The sequence below is a fragment of the Hyperoodon ampullatus genome (genome assembly GCF_949752795.1).
Source record: "Hyperoodon ampullatus genome assembly, chromosome: 13".
NCBI classification, from domain to species: Eukaryota; Metazoa; Chordata; class Mammalia; order Artiodactyla; family Ziphiidae; genus Hyperoodon; species Hyperoodon ampullatus.
The window spans coordinates 75,599,616-75,615,938 of NC_136926.1; positions in this window are offsets into that span (position 1 = coordinate 75,599,616).

Genomic DNA, 16,323 nt, shown 5'->3' on the forward strand with positions numbered 1-16,323 from the left:
ATGACTTATTTCCTAAAGATTAAATATCTGGCTTTTTACTATTTTTGTTCTTCCTACACACCCACCCCAGCCCATTGTTGCTTTTATGCACTTCAAGACTTTGGCTCTAACATACTGATGGATTATCCTTACAACTCCAGCTGTAACTTCCCTCTTTATTATTGGTCTCATGTCTCTAATTATCTGCTGTTCCCAGTATATTGGATTCCCTATGGTACCTTAAATTCAACATGTCTAACAACAATATCATTATGTTGTATAAGATTAGTACTTCCTCTAAGAGACCCAATGCTGGTCTGTTGTACTAGTATGCTTCCAGTCTCTCAGTAATAGCTGGGAGTCATGTTTGACTCTTACATTTTATTTGTTCCCTACTTTAATTACTTGCTTTATTGATTTTTTTTATTTAAAGATCCTCTCTCTCTCTTTCATTTCCAATACTACTCTCTTTTAATAGACTTTCAACATCTCTTATACATTTCTTACAATTTTTCCTTTATACCTCAGTATTACCCACTCCAACCCATCCCACATACACGTCTTGTACTTCTCTTGCTGCAAAATATATTGTTCCCCTTGCTCTCTTTAATCCAAAGTAATTAATGTTTCTCCACTTCCTAGATAATAAAGCTTACATTAATTACCTGGCCTACAAGTCTCCTAAAAAACACATTTCCTAGTTTTCTTTCCAACCTTGTCTCTCACTACTTCCCTACACAATCCTTTTAGTTGATTCATTATTTCCTGCACACGCCATATAGCAATAATCTCAATAGTGTGATTTCTACTTCTCTAAATTATTTTTCCTTATTTTTTGTAAAGTCCCAGCTCCTGCAACCCTCTATAATGACCTCTCTCAAACCCCACTGTGATTCCTTATTTTCAACTTCTAAACCACTTACCATCTGTCACAGGACTTCAGCACATAGAAAATCAATAACAATACACCTGATTTTCTGTCTCTCCATGTGTATTGTAATATTCTGGAAGAAAAGCCTCATTTTTTTTTCCTATTACCTAACATGATATACTGTGTTCTAAATATATTTAATAAATATTTCCTTGGTTTTGTTGAAGATGATTATAAGGATGATATTTACTATGTAAGTACATGTCTGTCACTAGAAACACTTTCCTGGTAAATAGTCTTGAGACCCTCCCATGTTGATGTCCATCACTCTCTCATATTTGACCTGAACCTCAGTTGAACCTTGCATAATTTAAGATTTGGATAATCACAGGAAAGAAGGAAGACTATTCTTAAGAAATAAACCAGCATATACAAAGGTATGGGGGCATGGACACTGGTTGGTGAGTGGAAGATGAGCATGCTGTGAGTGGAGAATATTGTGCATGGAGGAGTATGGCCCACTGAAGGAAATTTTAAAAGGCAAACTTTAGAAAGAAAAAAACAGCTCCCAATAGGAAAGTCTGAGAGGCAAGGAGGGAAAAGATGAGCAAAGAAATTGTTAAAAATGTGCATCAATATTTTAACTATGTTTATCAGAGAAAATAATGAAAACTATCTTGAAATGAGGGTGAAAATAAAAGATTAAATAAAGATTCTGGACAACAATCATATATGAGATGGGAGTAACCAGATTTAAAGCATTCTATAGTCCTAATATTATTTGAAGGGGAAGAGAATAATATTGGATATCACTAGCTATATAACGCTTATGATTTAAGAGGATAAACTAAAAGAGCAGAGTCAGAGTACATAACTTCCAAAGTACAGGGAGAAAATAAAACATAAGAGGAAAAGAAGGGACAAAATGTTTGGAAGACACTGGAGACCTTCAAGATGGTGCAGGAGTAAGCTGTGGAAATCACCTTCCTCCCCACAGATACATCAGAAATACATCTACATGTGGAACAACTCCTACAGAACACCCACTGAATGCTGGCAGAAGACCTCAGACCTCCCAAAAGGCAAGAAACTCCCCACGTACCTGGGTAAGGCAAAAGGAAAAAGAAGAAACAGAGACAAAAGAATAGGGACGGGACCTGCACCAGTGGGAGGGAGCCGTGAAGGAGGAAAGGTTTCCACACACTAGAAGCCCCTTTGCAGGTGGAGACGGTGGGAGGTGGGCAGAAGCTTTGGAGCCACGGAGGAGAGCACAGCCACGGGGCGCAGAGGGCAAAGCGGAGAGATTCCCGCACAGAGGATCGGTGCCGACCGGCACTCACCAGCCTGAGAGGCTTGGCTGATCACCCGCCAGGGCGGGCAGGGCTAGGAGCTGAGGCTCGGGCTTCAGAGGTCGGATCCCAGGGACAGGACTGCGGTTGGCTGCGTGAACACAGCCTGAAGGGGGTTAGTGCACCACGACTAGCTAGGAGGGAGTCCGGGAAAAAGTCTGGACCTACTGGAGAGGCAAGAGACCACTGTTTCGGGCTGCACGAGGAGAGGGGCTTCCTGTTCCATGTGCCCACAGACTACAGAGTACTGCCTAAGTGAGCTCCACAGACGAGCTGCAGGTGAGAGCTGTGGATATCAGCTCGGACCCCAGAGGTAGGCATGAACAGTGTAACACTGCCACTGCTGCCACCAAGAATTCTGTGTGCAAGTGCAGGTAACTACCCACACCACCCTGGGAGCTTGTGTAGCACACCACTGCCAAGGTCCTGTGATTCAGGGACAACTTCCCTGAGAGAACACATGGTGCACCACCAGTTTTTGCAATGTCACCTTTGCCTCTGCTGCTGCAGGCATGCCCCACATTACAATTATGACTACCATACCCCTCCCTCTCACCGGCCTGAGTGAGCAAGAGAGTTCTAATTAGCCACTGCTTTAACCCACACCTGTCTGGGCTGGGAAGAGAGGCCTGAGAGTGACCTACATGCAGAGGCGGAGCCAAAACCAAAGATGAACCCCAGGAGCTTGTGAACAAAGAAGAGAAAGGGAAATTTCTCCGTGCAGCCTCAGGAGCAGCGGATTAAATCCCCACAATCGACTTGATAAATGCTGCATCTGTGGAATACCTGAATAGACAACGGATGTTCCCAAAATTGAGGCAGTGGACTTTAGGAGCAACTGTAGACTTGGGGTTTGCTTTCTGTGTCTGATTTGTTTTTTTATTTTATGTTTATCTTACTTTAGTTTTTAGTGCTTGTTATCATTGGTGGATTTGTTTATTGGTTAGGTTGCTCTCTTCCTTTTTTTTTTTTCTTTTTTCTTTTTGTGAGAGTGTGTGTGTGTTTGTTTCTTTGTGTGATTTTGTCTGTTTAGGTTTGCTTTTACCATTTATCCTAGAGTTCTGTTTGTTTGCTTTTTCTGTTTGTCTGGGTTTTTAAAAAAATTTGTATGTTTGTTATTTTTATGAGTGTGTGTGTGTATGTTTCTTTGTGTGATTTTGTCTGTTTAGTTTTGCTTTTACCATTTGTTTTGGGGTGCTATATTTTTGGGTTTTTTTAATTTTTTCTTCCTTTTCTTCTGAGCCATCTTGGTGCTCCAGCTGGGTGTCAGGACTGAGCCTCTGAGGTGGGAGAGCTGAGTCCAGGACATTGGACCACCAGAGACCTCCCAGCACCATAAAATATTAATAGGTAAGAGCACTCCCAGAGATCTCCATCTCAACACAAAGATCCAGTTCTACTCAATGGCCAGCAAGCTCCAGTGCTGGATGCCCCATGCCAAACAACTAGCAAGACAGGAACACAATACCACCCATTAGCAGAGAGGCTGCCTAAAGTCATACTAAGTTCACAGACACCCCAAAAGATACCACCGGACACAGCCATGCCCCCCAGAAGGACGAGATCCAGGCCCAGCCAACAGAACACAGGCACCAGTGCCCCCGACCAGGAAGCCTAGAGAGCCACTGAACCAAACCCACCCACTGGGGGCAGACAACAGAAATAAGAGAAACTGCGAACCTACAGCCTGCAAAAAGGAGACTCCAAACACAGTAAGTTAAACAAAATGGTAAGACAGAGAAATATGCAGCAGATGAAGGAGCAAGGTAAGAACCAACCAAACCAAACAAATGAAGAGGAAATAGGCAGTCTACCTGAAAAAGAATTCAGAGTAATTATAGTAAAGATGATCCAAAATCTCAGAAATAGAATGGAGAAAAAAAAAAAAGTTTAACAAGGACCTAGAAGAACTAAACAGCAAACAAACAATGATGAACAACTCAATAAATGAAATTTTAAAATCTCTACAAAGAATCAATAACAGAATAACTGAGGCAGAAGAATGGGTAAGTCACCTGGAAGATACAATAGTGGAAACAACTACCATAGAGCAGAAAAAAGAAAAAAGAAAGAAAAGAATTGAGAGTCTCAGACACCTCTGGGACAACATTAAACACACCAACATTAGAATTATAGGGGTCTCAGAAGAAGAAGACAAAAAAAAAAAAGGGACTGAGAAAATATTTGAAGAGATTATAGTAGAAAACTCCCCTAATATGAGAAAGGAAATAGTCAATAAAGACCAGGAAGCACAGAGAGTCCCATACAGGATAAATCCAAGGAGAAACATGCCAAGACACATATTATTCAAACTATCAAAAATTAACCACAAAGAAAATATATTAAAAGCAGCAAGGGAAAAGCAACAAATAACATACAAGGGATCCCCATAAGGTTAACAGCTGATCTTTCAGCAGAAACTCTGCAAGCCAGGAGGGAGTAGCAGGACATATTTAAAGTGATGAAACAGGAAAACCTACAACCAAGACTACTCTACCCAGCAAGGAACTCATTCAGATTCCACAGAGAAATTAAAAGCTTTACAGACAAGAAAAACTCAAGAGAATTCAGCACTGCCAAACCAGCTTTACAACAAATGCTAAAGGGACTTCTCTAGGCGGGAAACACAAGAGGAGGAAAAGACCTGCAAAAACAAACCCAAAGTAATTAAGAAAATGGTAATAGGAACATACATATTGATAACTACCTTAAATGTAAATGGATTAAATGCTCCAACCAAAAGACACAGGCTGGCTGAATGGATACAAAAACAAGACCCATCTATATGCTATCTACAAGAGACCCACTTCAGACCTAGGGAAACATACAGACTGAAAGTGAGGGGATGGAAAAAGATATTCCATGCAAATGGAAATCAAAAGAAAGCTAGAGTAGCAATTCTCATATCAGACAAAATAGACTTTAAAATAAAGACTTTGTTACAAAAGACAAAGAAGGACACTACATAATGATCAAGGGATCAAAACAAGAAGAAGATATAACCATTGTAAATATTTATGCATCAAACTTAGGACCACCTCAACACATCAGGCAAATGGTACCAACCATAAAAGGGGAAATCGACAGTAACACAATCATAGTAGGGGACCTTAACACCCCACTTTCACCAGTGGACAGATCATCCAAAATGAAAATAAATAAGGAAACACAAGCGTTAAATGACACATTAGACCCGATGGACTTAATTGATATTTATAGGACATTCCATCCAAAAACAACAGAATAAACTTTCTTCTCAAGTGCACATGGAACATTCCCCAGGATACATTGTATCTTGGATCACAAATCAAGCCTCAGTATATTGAAGAAAATTGAAATCGTATCAAGCGTCTTTTCCGACCACAATGTTATGAGACTAGATATCAATTACAGGAAAAAAAAAACTGTAAAATATACAAACACAGGGAGGCTAAACAATACGCTACTAAATAACCAAGAGATCACTGAAGAAATCAAAGAGGAAATCAAAAAATACCTAGAAACAAATGACAATGAAAACACGACAACCCAAAACCTATGGGATTCAGCAAAAGCAGTTCTAAGAGGTAAGTTTATAGGAATACAATCCTACCTCAAAAAACAAGAAAAATCTCAAATAAACAACCTAACCTTACACCTAAAGCAATCAGAGAAAGAAGAACAAAAAAACCCCAAAGTTAGCAGAAGGAAAGAAATCATAAAGATCAGATAAGAGATACATGAAAAAAGAAATGAAGGAAACAATAGCAAAGATCAATAACACTAAAAGCTGGTTTTCTGAGAAGATAAACAAAATTGATAAACCATTACCCAGACACATCAAGAAAAAAAGGGAGAAGACTCAAATCACAGAATTAGTAATGAAAAAGGAGAAGTAACAACTGACACTGCAGAAATACGAAGGATCATGAGAGACTACTACAAGCAACTATATGCCAATAAAATGGACAACCTGGAAGAAATGGACAAAATCTTAGAAAAAAAGTACAACTGTCCAAAACTGAACCAGGAAGAAATAGAAAATATGAACAGACCAATCACATGCAATGAAATTGAAACTGGGATTAAAATTCTTCCAACAAAAAATCTTCCAACAAACAAGGAGCAGATGGCTTCAGGGTGAATTCTATCAAACATTTAGAGAAGAGATAACCCCTATCCTTCTCAAACTCTTCCAGAGAACTGCAGAGGAAGGAACACTACGAAACTCATTCTATGCGGCCACCATCACCCTGATACCAAAACCAGACAAAGATACTACAAAAAAAGAAAATTACAGACCAATATCACTCTGAAAATAGATGTAAAAATCCTCAGCAAAATACTAGCAAACAGAATCCAATAACACATTAAAAGGATCATATACCATGATCAAGTGTGGTTCATCCCAGGAATGCAAGGATTCTTCATTATAGGCAAATCAATCAATGTGATATACCATATTAAAAAACTGAAGGATAAAAACCATATGAGAATCTCAATAGATTCAGGAAAATCTTTCGACAAAATTCAACACCCATTTATGATAAAAACTCTCAAGAAAGTGCATATACAGGGAACTTACCTCAACATAATGAAGGCCATATATGACAAGCCCACAGCCAACATCATTCTCAATGGTGAAAAACTGAAACCATTTCCTCTAAGATCAGGAATAAGACAAGCATGCCCACTCTTATCACTATTATTCAACACAGTTTTGGAAGTTTTAGCCATGGCAATCAGAGAAGAAAAAGAAATTAAAGGAATACAAATTGGAAAAGAAGTAAAACTGTCACTGTTTGCAGATGACATGATACTATACATAGAGAATCCTAAAGATGCCACCAGAAAACTACTAAAACTAATAAATGAATTTGGTAAAGTTGCAGCATACAAAATTAATGCACAGAAATCTTGCATTCCTATACACTAATGATGAAAAATCCGAAAGAGAAATTAAGGAAACACTCCCATTTACCATTGCAACAAAAATGATAAAATATCTAGGAATAAACCTAAGGAGACAAAAGACCTGTATGCAGAAAACTATAAGACACTGATGAAAGAAATTAAAGATGATACAAACAGATGGAGAGATATACCATGTTCTTGGATTGGAAGAATCAATATTGTGAAAATGACTATATTACCCAAAGCAATCTCCAGATTCAATGCAATCCATATCAAATAACCAATGGCATTTTTTACAGAACTAGGACAAAAAAATCTTAAAATTTATATGGAGACACAAAAGACCCTGAATAGCCAAAGCAGTCTTGAGGGAAGAAAACGGAGCTGGAGCAATCAGACTCCCTGATGTCAGACTATACTGCAAAGCTACAGTAATCAAGACAATATGGTACTGGCAGAAAAACAGAAATATAGATTAATGGAACAGGATAGAAAGCCCGGAGATAAACCCATGCACCTATGGTCACCTAATCTATGACAAAGGAGGCAAGGATATACAATGGAGAAAAGACACTCTCTTCAATAAGTGGTGCTGGGAAAACTGGACAGCTACATGTAAAAGAATGAAATTAGAACACTCCCTAACACCATACACGAAAAGAAACTCAAAATGGATAAGAGACCTAAATGTAAGACCAACACTATAAAACTCTTAGAGGAAAACATAGGAAGAACACTCTGACATAAATCACCGCAAGACCTTTTTTGATCCACCCCCTAGGGTAATGGAAATAAAAACAAAAATAAACAAATGGGACCTAATGAAACTTCAAAGCATCTGCAAAGCAAAGGAAACTACAAAGAAGATGAAAGACAATCCTCAGAATGGGAGAAAATATTTGCAAACGAATCAATGGACAAAGGATTAATCTCCAAAATATATAAACAGCTCATGCAGCTCAATATTAAAAAAACAAACAACCCAATCCAAAAATGGGCAGAAAACCTAAATAGACATTTCTCCAAAGAAGACATACAGATGGCCAAGAAGCACATGAAAAGCTGCTCAACATCACCAATTATTAGAGAAATGAAAATCAAAACTACAATGAGGTATCACCTCACACCAGGTAGAATGGGCGTCATCAGAAAATCAACAAACAAGAAATGTTGGAGAGGGTGTGGAGAAAAGGGAACCTTCTTGCACTGCTGGTGAGAATGTAAATTGATACAGCCACTATGGAGAACAGTACGGAGGTTCCTTAAAAAACTAAAAATAGAATTTACCATATGACCCAGCAATCCCACTATACTGGGCATATACCCAGAGAAAACAATAATTCAAAAAGACACATGCACCCCAATGTTCCTTGCAGCACTATTTACAATAGCCAGGTCATGGAAGCAACCTAAATGCCCATCAACAGACAAATGGGCAAAGATGTGTCACATATATACAATGGAATATTACTCGGCCATAAAAAGGAAAGAAATTGGGTCAGTTGTAGAGATGTGGATGAATCTAGAGACTGTCATACAGAGTGAAGTAAGTCAGAAAGAGAAAAAAAATATCGTATATTAACACATACATGTGGAACCTAGAAAAATGGTATAGATGAACCGGTTTTCAGGGCAGAAATTGAGACACAGACGTAGAGAACAATTGTATGGACACCAAGGGGGTGAATCGGTGGGGGGGGGGGGCGGGTTTGATGAATTGGGAGATTGGGATTGACATGTATACACTAATATGTATAAAATGGATAACTAATAAGAACCTGCTGCATAAAAAAATAAATAAAATAATATTCAATAATTCCAATGAAAATAAAATAAAATAAAATCCAGAAAAAAAGCACAAAATTACAAAATTAGGATTGGTGATGAGAATGAACCATAGATAAAGAAGAGACTGTCTCAACTCTATGGAAATATATTTATTTTAAAGCCTGAGTAAAGTGCATGATTTTCTAGGAAAATATAAGATATCAGAAAAAGGGTAAGAATGATCATATTAAAATAATGAATGTCTTTTATTAAACATTCTAAGTTTATAGGTATATTTTAGATTTCTCTATATAATTCCGGTGATTTTCAAAGTTTTAGAAATTTAGAAAGTAACTAAGAAAATAAAGTACAAACTCAGTAATGCTTGTTCAGTTTGTTAACTAGTACAGAATACAGTCATATCAAAATGCATTTTCAAGCCATGATTTAACTACTCTTGGCCAATTGTGTTGAGGCTACAGAAGCAATCAAGGTGACAAAGATTACCACTCACTGAAGGCTAAGATGACGGTTTTGCATTTTTTAGCAGTAAAGTATTTTATAATTAAGATTTGTACACTTTTTAGACATAATGCTATTGCACACTTAGTAGACTACAGAATAGTGTAAACATAACTTTCATATGCACCGGGAAACCAGTGTGTGACTGTATTGTGGTGGTCTGAAACTGAACCTACAATATCTCCAAGGTATGCCTGTATATGTTTATATGTGTGTCTTAGTCATTGTCCCTTGAAGTCACCGACTGTCTTATTTTATTATGTTTTCTAGTGGCCTGCCACAAAGTTTGGCTCATTGTAAGGATTCAATTCATTCATTCATTCAACAAACACATTTTGAGTTTTGATCTTGGTTAATAAAAGAACTGTTAGAGTGATCCTCAAGCCATATATTTCTGTGCAGCTGTCCAGCATCCAAAGCTTTGTGAACCATCAGTTCTCTGTTGCAGTTCTTCCTACCCCAAAGTGAGGAGAGCTCAGAGCCATTTGGGGAAGGATGTCCATCGGAATTCCAAGAAATTAGGAGAATATCACATCTAGAGTGAAGTGTTAGCCACGTTAAAGAAAGGGGTTAGTGACAGAGTTGAACAAAAGACTAGGGAGAGGAGCCAGTTCTAGCGCATTGACAAAATCTCCTCCAAGAAATGGCCAATACGTCTGGAGGTAATGGGACGGCTTCAGAAGGAATCTCCTGAAGACTGGAGATACTTGTTTGTTTAGCATAAGGTTTACCTTTTTGCATAATAACTAGTATCTCTTTTAAAAATAAACTCCCTTACCAATATGGCTCACTCAGTCCATTTGGATGAGGGATGTTCCTAAGAGTCTAATTGGCTTTCTCAGGAGTGGAGTCACCAAGGGAGTGACCAGTACAATGGCAATGTAATTCTCTCAGCCCTTTAGACACCATTTTCTGTAACACAAAGCTTGAGAACCATTTGAGGAAATGTATTCCCTAGATTGTGTACAGATTGAATAAGTTTCTCCAAGTCTGCAGCCTAGATTATGAAGAATATCACTGATGCTTCAAACTCCCTTATCCAACTGGTCCAATGTGCTTCTCAGTTGGGGACCCTTTAAAAGTAAGAGAGTTCTATGTGATTCGTTAGGAAAAGACAAAAAGCTACAAAAAAATGTTCTTTCCAAAGTTCTACTTTAAGCTGGAGCTGTGCCTAATGACTCACTATTATTCTAAGTGAAGGGAGCACAGGGAAGCCATCAGTCTTCAGAGTGCAAAGCTACACAGGAGGCTGATGCCTACTTCTGAACACAGTGGCATTTCCAGTAAGATCTAGTCAATGCTCCTGTACTGTTCCTTTCATCATCTCTTATTCTTCAATTCCTGCCATCTTTGAGCTCATGAGAAAGTCCCTCATGCAAAAAAATTCTTTTAACATATAGTACTTTTATTTTACTCAACTCACCCTAAAATAGTTCCTGAGATATGAAATTAATTTTTAAAAGAAGTAAAAAATAATGCAAATATAGAAATACATTATATCTGAAACAGTTCTGGCATGAAAAAAAGATCTCACTAAATGTTTATTGAATGAATGAATATTAATTTGTTGTGAAATTAGCCAAGCCCTTCATACAGCCTTTAAAAAGTAAACAAAAATAAATTTCCCTAAACCTGCCTGATATTTAAATGTTATACCTGTTTGTTTACATGAGAAAAAAGAAGATAATGAGTGTGACATTTATTATCTCCAAATAAGCTAGATTTGTAGGACACGTTGCTCACAGACCACTTTATTTCCTTTTGAAAATTAACTCCAAGGTAGCGGCCACCAGGAGGCACCATTGAGGGTAGCATCAAAACCTAACTTTCCGAGCCTTTCTCCATATAAGTTTAACAGAGAAAGACATGAAAATATACTATGCATTTGTAGGGTTTGACTTTTCTTCCCTAGAAAATAAACATCTCTGATGACCAAAATGTCAATATAAATGTATCCAAAACTTCAATATCTACGTTTACATCTTACATTAAGAAAATACCATTTGAAGCAAAACGATGAGAAAAACTAATATCAAAGTCGAAAGAGCTGTCATGTTAAATTTGTGTTAGACCTGTTGAGGGCCCATTATAAACCAAGATTGTGCCGGCTCCCAGGAGGACCTTCGTTTCTCTTGTCTTAATTCTCCTTTCTGCCTAGCCCTGCCCAAACCTACACTGCACACTGGTTCCTGGCTCTATTTTTAGGACTGTTCCCAAGGTATGTGATGTGTGTAGAGTTTTATCAGTTCAGCCTGCTCCAAATTTCTATAAACCCAGGTCTCTGTACACCCAACCCGGCACCATTGAGACTCCTGCCTGGCAGCTCAGCTCATTATGATGCAGGCTTCATCCACTGCAGGGCTCCAATTAGTCCCCGTACTGGTGAAGATGCTGGGGAGTCACCTTGACACCTCGAGAATCAAATCTCCTCTCTATGTTGAGTTTCATCTGGCAAAACTAAGCAAGGGATCTGTAAAGACCACACCACCAAATGTCTTTCCTTTTCCTGGGGCTTCCTCTTCCATAGGGCTTCATAGACCGGATAGAGCCGGCATTCCTCTCATTTGCAATTAATTATTAACCTGTCTCCTCTTTATTAACCTCACCTGCCTGCCTGATTAGTGCTATAACTTGGTTATTCACCATCCAGGAAACATCAAAGGGTCGTTGCTTTTTACTCTAGAACTTTTAGACATTTGAACATTCGTACATTTTTAACGTTTAACATTTTAAACATAAAAACATAATTTTACACAATGGTTTTCTCACTGTGGGAGAGAGCTTCATCTGATAGACAAGCAAAAGAGCTCATACCCAAAGAACACACATCCATAACAGAAAGCACTTGAAGCTTAGCGCACTCATTTATTTGCCTTGCAGCTCAAATCTAAATGTTTTACCCCAAATCATGCAGCAGGTTGAGTCTGGTCTCCTATGATTCTAGTTCTGTGTCTTTTCTATTACACAAGTTTAACCTCTCCACAGTTTATTAGTTTTTTCTTGAAGAAAAATAAGTGCTTAAGCTACCTAGTACAAAATGAACCTGTCTCACAATTGCCTCCGTCTTCCAGGCTAGCAAAGTATATAAGCAAGTGCAAGAGGGAGGACCATTTGCTGGCTAAGTTCTAAGAGATGGGGGGTTCTAGTCCTGATTTCATGTGCCCTCACATTTGGTGTTTGACCATTTATTTGATAATCTTGGCCTCATTTTCCTGATGGAGTGTTAGACTAGGTATGTCTATGGAGATTTTCAATTATAACATCCTATGATACTCTACTACTTGGCATCTACCTTTATTATGAAAGTAACTGTTTGTTAAGCTATGTTAACTTTTTTTCCACCACTATTTAGTGTGAGTAGAGTGAGATCTTATTCTGTGCCTTTACACCAAAGAATTTGACTTTTCCATGGCCCACAAAGGAAATGTAATAAGTAATACACATTCGATAAATATATGTTGATAAAAGGGAGGAAGGAGTAAAGAAGAGAGAGGAATGGAAAAAAGTAAGCAAACAAGCAGTTTTTCTCTCCAAAACTGAGAACATCTCTTATTCACCTAAATTGTAAGGGGCAGACTAAATTATGACGTGTCCCTGAAAGCTAACAACCTTTAAAATTTGTTTTCATTGGCACAGAAAAGCCCCCACCCCTCATCCTAGTATTTCTTTTCTCTTTTTAAATTATGGGAGTAATGTTTTCCTTCCAATACTGGTTCTCCTCTGTGCTCTTAAGCCCTGCAGTTATTCAGTATAATTGACTGTGTGACAAGTTGAGATAGAAGTAATGTTAGGTCAGCAATCTAAGTCACATATCAAACTAAGAAGGTATTATGGGGCAAATCACATTTTAATCAGCCGGAGCTTACATAAATGCAGCAATATTGATAGCATTTATGGTTTGTATAACAGCCTGTGGTGTGACAGAGCAATAGCACTTTGAAATATAGTCAGTGGATGTTACTGAATGGTAAATCATAATGGAACTCCTGTGGTATTCCATGATGTCCATGTGAATTCTCTAATAATTTATAATGCTTGATGTGATTCCACAGCATGTGACAAGAAGTGTGATTATTTGTAGCTCTGCTTGATCTGCAGCATAAAATTTACTTTGGAGGCAATGGGATGCGTTACTAATGTACAGGAGTATTCCTTCTGGAGAGGCATTTCAACTCTTCCAGAATCAAGATGTGGCATCAATTGCTCAACTGGAACATAACTGTACAGTGACTAAACATTATCTCGCAGGAAATACACAAATACATCTTTTCCAGGAAATAAGTGGAAAGTAGTTTCTTAATTACTAGTTCATAGCTGCCTGGTCTCAGATGCCATGATTTTGAGTCCCTGATGCTCTAATCTTAGACTAATTGCATCCTTGACATCTAATTGTTCTGTTCCAGCCCTGACAGCCACCCTGTTCTTTCAAGTGCTTCCTGGGGAGGTGTGAGAGGGAAGGGGGGAAGAAGAGGCTTACAATAGCAGACTAAAAAATTACGGATACTTAGCCCCATTCCCCAAATTTCTCAAAGCCTTTAAATTTCACGAGTAGAAGAAGCAGGCCAGACTTTAGTGATACGTTTCCTCCACATTATTAAAGCGCTCCCACTAGTGTTATGTTGGGTGACTGACAAATGAGTCAAAAAATGCTAGAAAATACTAATTGGATTCAACTGGCCTTTATTTTTTTTCCCTAATTTGTACCCAGAAGTCAACTCTTGTTAATCTACTTGTAAATATCAGTTGCAAAAATATGAGAAGCAAATGAACAGTCTTCAAGTACATGATGCATACTTCTTCCAGAACCATCTTCCATTTCCCTGCCCATTATTCATATATTGATACTGGAGCTGAAGAGTGAGGGGCAGGGAACTCCAGGTGGACTGAAGGACTTCATCTGCCTCTTTCTATGCAAAACCAACAGACCCTTAGCCCTTGGGGAAAAAAAAATACAAATTTCTTCCTTTTGAAAATATCACAGAAGCAGCTGCTCCTCAGCTATTTTGAGTGGCTTTTCTGAGAACAGCTTGTAGCTGCAATATTGTATATGGTGGATGGTTGGCAAGAGCCTGGTTGTGGGAGGGGAAGAAGGAAAACTGAAAGCCAGTGCAAGCCCTGGTGACTGACACATGGGGGTCGAGGATGTAGAAAAAGGCCACGCCCCAATAATGGAAAGAAATGGATGGGAAGGCAAAATTACCCCGTGGCAGAAGTGTTAGCCTTTTTAATTTATCTAAATGAAGCTTAACACTTCCCATCCATTAACACAATTTTAAGTGAGAAAAGACAGAGATTAGTGTTAAAGACAACAGAAAGAATCGAAAAGAATAAAGGAAGAGAAATAAATTCAAATGCAAATGAAATTCCAGGCTGCAAAAAGGCAACAGGTAATAGCCAGCTCATACTTGCGCTGCGTTTGACAGCTCAGCAGAGGAGCGTGCTTATTTATCTTACACTGTCTTGCACATTATATCTCTGGCTAGAGGCTAAAGAGTTTTTAGGTCCCTGCTCTGAGTCATTGTTACTAATCCCTGTGTACAAAAAGGAAACATGATTAACCTGTGGATGCTGAGATAGATAGTAGTCAGTGTCATTAGAAGAACACAGGTATCTGAAATCAAGGTGAAAAAAACAGAGGACCCGTGCTCTTAGTAATCAGAGAGGTTCAAAGCAGCAGTTACTTTTCGACCTAGAGTTGCTAGAAAACATGCTCATGACAACCTTAAGTGTTATTCCCCAAATCCTCTGTGTTCTTATTCAAACACCTACTCTCCAGATTGTAGGTACTTATCATCTCAACACCTCAAAGTCCAGGTCTGACCTGGATCCTCGTATAATGAGGTCTTTGTGTTTATGATAGTTTCACCTTTTATTTCAAAAATCTAAAAATAAACAATTGTTCTGACTGAGTCACACAGAATCTCTGTTTTTGATGTTTGTTTCTGATTAACTCCTCATCTCTATCCTTAACTGTAGCTTTCACCACATGTAGATATTTAATTTTTAAGAAAATCACAGATTGATGAGTCATACAAGGCAAACAGAAAAGTCCAGGTTTTTGAACGTCTTGAAACAGCTCCATACAATACAGCCCAAAATAATGCATACTAACATGACTTCTAGGGCTTTGGCAATCTGAAAGGGTGTTTTGGTTATTAAAATGATCAGAGTCACTCCTGGACTTAAATGTACAAGGGTCAGGGATACTAGATGTCCTGAAGTGCACTTACGGTCCTGCACAGTTGAAGATTGCCCTGCATTCTGCAAGACTTTAGATATCATACAGGACACTCTTAAGATGAAATACCTATCTATAAATTCTTAAATCTGCAGCATAACTCTTTTAAGTATAAACGTAAGATACTTTTTGCATGGGTTTAATATACAGTGACTATTCTAAGAATGCAACTATGTGTAAATAGAGAAAAGACTGCAGTTTCTTTGGCTCTTTACTGGGAGTTGATTACCATTTTGTAAAACCACAACCTCCATGGAAGTGCCTTTTATGAACTCTGAGTGGCAACACAGTTCACCCACAACAGACTGCACAACTGCAGCAGTCACGTTCATGGGGACTCTACGAGTAGGTCCGAACACCTGACCACGTCATTAGCTCTCCCAGTGCAGTCATGTCCGAGCATTTGCACCTTGGAAATACATACTTCCTTTTCCTAAATGGAATCTGACAAGACCAATTATAGATGTATCCCTTATTGAGCAAGGTTTTTCTTATTAGCGGGTAATCACCATAAGACAGAGGGCCTATTTCTTGGACTTCCATGAGTGGAGCATTCTCGTGCAACTTTGATCAGAGCCCTTCACTTGATCCGATGTCTGCTGTGCTCCTTGCCACTCTGACTCTTGTCACCAGGTTCTGTCACTTTTCTCCTGTGTCTTCCTTCTACCTCCTCAAGGTCTGACTGATCATTTTTCTGGAATTTC